General features: G+C 69.6%; 1 protein-coding gene across 1 annotated transcript in view; it reads right to left on the reverse strand.

Moving 5' to 3' along the window:
• The window catches only part of NBEAL2 (neurobeachin like 2), a 29,830-nt gene that overhangs the window by 25,200 nt on the left and 692 nt on the right, over nucleotides 1-3,938 (reverse strand). The window lies entirely within an intron of this gene.

The raw sequence follows: 3,938 nt of genomic DNA on the forward strand, positions 1-3,938 counted from the left end.
CAGGGGGGACAGGGGGGATAGAGGGGGGACAAAGGGGAGACAGAGGGGACGGGGACAGGGGGACAAAGGGGAGAGAGGGACAGAGGGACAGAGGGACAGAGGGAAAAAGGGGAGAGAGGGGAGAGAGGGACAGAGGGGGGACAGAGGGAGGACAGAGGGATGGGGCGGACAGAGGGGACAGAGGGGACAGAGGGGGGACAAAGGGGACAGGGGGACAAAGGGGAGAGAGGGGAGAGAGGGACAGAGGGACAGGAGGGACAGAGGGGACAGGGGGACAAAGGGGAGAGAGGGGGGACAGAGGGACAGGGGGACAGGGGGGACAAAGGGACAGAGGGGACAGGGGGGACAGAGGGGACTCACCCCAGCTGGGCACCCCCACCCAGCACCCCGGGGGCACCCACAGCCCCGGGCACCCCAAGGTGGCTCCTTCAGGAGCCCCATGTCCCTGAGCACCCCCATGGGGTCACCCAAGTCATGGGCACCACACTTGGCACTCTGGGGTCACTCAGAGTCCTGAGCACCCCGACAGGGCGCTTTGGGGTGCCCCACGTCCCTCAGCACCCCAGTGCTGCACCCTGGGGTCACCCTCGGCCCTGAGCACCCCAGGGGGCACCCTGGGGTCACCCGCAGCCCTGGGCGCCCCAAGAGGGCACCTTTAGGGTCACCCGCGTCCCTGAGCACCCCAGTGCTGCCCCTTGGGGTCACGCACAGCCCTGGGCACTCCAATGCATCAGTTTGGGGTCACCCACGTCCCTGAGCACCCCAGTGTGGCACCTTTAGGGTCACCCAGGTCGCCGAGCCCCCAGCGCAGCACGCCGGGGTGTCCCCCCTCGGCAGGGACTGTCCCCCTCTGGAGCCAGCCCCATTCCCACAGGGACCATCCCCCTTTTCCGGCATCTCGGGGCTCCGATGGCTCCCCCAGGCACCGCCACAAGGCGGGGGGGGGACCCCAAAATCCGCCTCCCCCGCCTTTTCCGCTCCTCCCAACCTCCCGCATCCCTCGGGACGAGCCGGGGGTGTCCCCGTGTCCCCAAGGCCGGTACCTGTCCCTGGGGGTGGCCGTGGCCATCCATGGCCCCGCAGCTGTGGCAGCGGCGCCGGCGCAGCGGGGCCGGAACGGGGGACGGGCCCGGGGTTTGGGGGGGCCCCCCCTTTTTGTCACCGCTGTCGCTTGTGCAAAGACACCAAAAAAGCCCCAGAGCTCAGGAAATGCCAAGTCACCCGCGGCCCCAACGGCGCTTCCTGCCCCGGCTGCCGGCTCCGTTTGGGGACACCAGCTCCGTTTGGGGACACCGGCTTCGTTGGGTGACACCGGCCCCGCTTCGGGACACCGGCTCCGTTTGGGGACACCGGCCCCGCTTCGGGACACCGGCCCCGCTTCGGGACACCGGCTCTGTTTGGGGACAGCGCGCTGCCACCGGCGCCCCCTCCACCGCTGCGCCCACCCGGCAGCTCCGGGATGTCCCTAGGCTGGCTGGCGGTGGTGGCAGCACGAGCAGCTGGGTTGGTTCACGCCGGTATTCCCGGAAAATACAACCCCAAATCCTGCCCGCTCCCTGCCGTGGGAGCTGCTGGGTGTGGAGTTTGCCCGTTCTCAGCATCCCGGAATTCCCACGGCGCCCACCCGGAGCTGCATCCCGGAATTCCTGGAGCGGGTGTCCCGAAATTCCCGGGGCACTCACCCGGAGTTGGGGTCCGAAATTCCCGGTGTGCCCACCCGGAACCGGTGTCCCGAAATTCCCAGGGCGCTCACCCGGAGTTGGGGTCCGAAATTCCCGGTGTGCCCACCCGGAACCGGTGTCCCGAAATTCCGGGGGTACCCCTCCGGAGCTGCACCACGATATTCCCGAGACACCCACCCGGAGCTGCATCCCGAAATTCCGGGGGCACCCGCCCGGAGCTGGGGTGCGAAAATCCCGGAACACCCACCCGGAACCGGCGTCCCGAAATTCCCGGTGCGCCCACCTGGAGCTGCATCCCGAAAATCCCGGCGCACCCAGGCGGAGCGGGTGTCCCGAACTTCCCGGAGCCGCCGTGCCCCCCCGGTGGCGGTGCCACCCCCCGGTGCTGTCGCAGCCGGTTCCCGGCTGGCAGAGCCTGTTCGGCGGCTTCTGGGCTCGGCCGGCGCGGGGCCGCCTGGGAGCGCCGGGAACGCCGGGCCGGGAACACCGAGCCGGGAACGCCGAGCCGGGAACGCCGAGCCGGGAACGCCGAGCCGGGAATGCCGCCCGTCCGCCCGGAGCCCCCCAGAAGGTGACAATGACAGTGACAAAGCCGCCGCGTTGTCACCTCCCTGCACGGAGGGACCCCGGGGGTCACGCTCCCGCCAGCGCCGCGACAGCGGAGATAACGCGGAGATAACGCGGAGATAACGCGGCCATTCCCGGGCCACCGGCCGGGGGAACAGCGACAGCGACGCTGCCATCGAGGGGACACTGCCATCGAGGGGACACTGCCATCACCATGTGCCCCCAGCCTTGTCCTCGCCGGGGCCTTGGGGACATGGCTGTGGCAGAGGCCACAGGTGACCTGGCGGGGAGGTGACACCGGGGTCTGGCCGTGTCCCTGGTGCCTCGGAGGTGGCACGGCCACCCTGTTGGAGTGGCACGGTGAGCAGGACACCCTGACGAGTGGCACCTGTCCCCACACAACCGTGGTGACACCTGTCCCCCTGCGACAGCGTGACAGGACCCTGCAGGGCCATCACGCCCTGGTGGCACCGCACGTGTCCCCATGGACGCTCGACAGCGTGGCACTTGTCCCCTGCCACCACACACAGCTGATGGATGGCACCTGTCCCCACAGACCCCTTGACCAAGTGGCGGCTGTCCCCATGTGACCATGGGCACCTGGCAGAGTGGCACCTGTCCCCACGCTGCCACGGACACCTCGGGGCTGTGGCACCCGTCCCCACATGGCCATGGTCACCACAAGGCTGTGGCACCTGTCCCCAGAGGACCACGGACACCTCAGTGGTGTGGCACCTGTCCCTGTACAACCATGGTCACCTCAGTGGTGTGGCACCTGTCCCCAGAGGGCCACGGACACCTGGCACAGCGGCATCTGTCCCCATGGGACCACGGGCACCTCAGTGTAGTGGCATGTGTCCCCACAGAGCCACAGCCACCCCGATGCAGTGGCACCTGTCCCCACGCCACCCCCCCGATGTCCCAGCACGTGGCCCTGTCCAAGCCCCCAGGCTGTGTCCCCCCAAAGTGGGGTGACGCCGTTTTGGGGTGCAGAGGTGACAGGTGACATCGCGAGGCCACACAAGGTGACAGACCCCACGGATGTCCCCAACCCTCCCGGCGTCCCCCGCCACCTCCCTGGGACACAGCGAGGTTTTGGGGTGAGAATTCCAGCCCAAAATCCATCGGGTCACCCCCACCCGCTGGGGAAGCGCCGGGGGTGACACGGGCCGGGGGGTGACACTCGGGTGCCACCTCCCTCCGGGATCCGCCCCCCCCAGCCTGGGGTAATCAAGGACAAAACGAAGCACGAGGGACTTTTGGGGTGACGTGGGGGGTCCCCACGCAGGGACCCCTCCTGGGGACATCCCCCCGGAGCCGGCAGAGCGAGCCGGGGGTCCCCAAAACCACGACCCCCCCCCGTCAGAAGCCGCTGTCCCCACCCTGTCGCCGTTCCAATGTCACCGCGCACCTGTCGCCGGGCGGTGGCGCCGGGAGGGACACGCGGACCCCCCAAAACCCTCCCGGGGGGGCTTAAGGGACCCCCAACCCCCGCAGAGGGGGGTGTGGGAGGAGTGAGGGGACCCCAAATTCCCTCCGGGAAAGGGGGAGCGGGATGGGCGGGGGGGTCCCGGCGGGATGCGGTGTCGCCACCGGGGGTGGGGGGGGTCACGGATGGCGACGGGGGCGAGGCGGGCTTGGGGACAGCCCGGAGGTGACAGCGGCGCGCGGGGGGGGACGCGCTGGCAA

The sequence above is a fragment of the Corvus kubaryi genome, unplaced genomic scaffold (assembly GCF_017639235.1).
Source record: "Corvus kubaryi isolate FWS band 111438036 unplaced genomic scaffold, C.kubaryi_AGA036_p1.0 37193, whole genome shotgun sequence".
Lineage (NCBI taxonomy): Eukaryota > Metazoa > Chordata > Aves > Passeriformes > Corvidae > Corvus > Corvus kubaryi.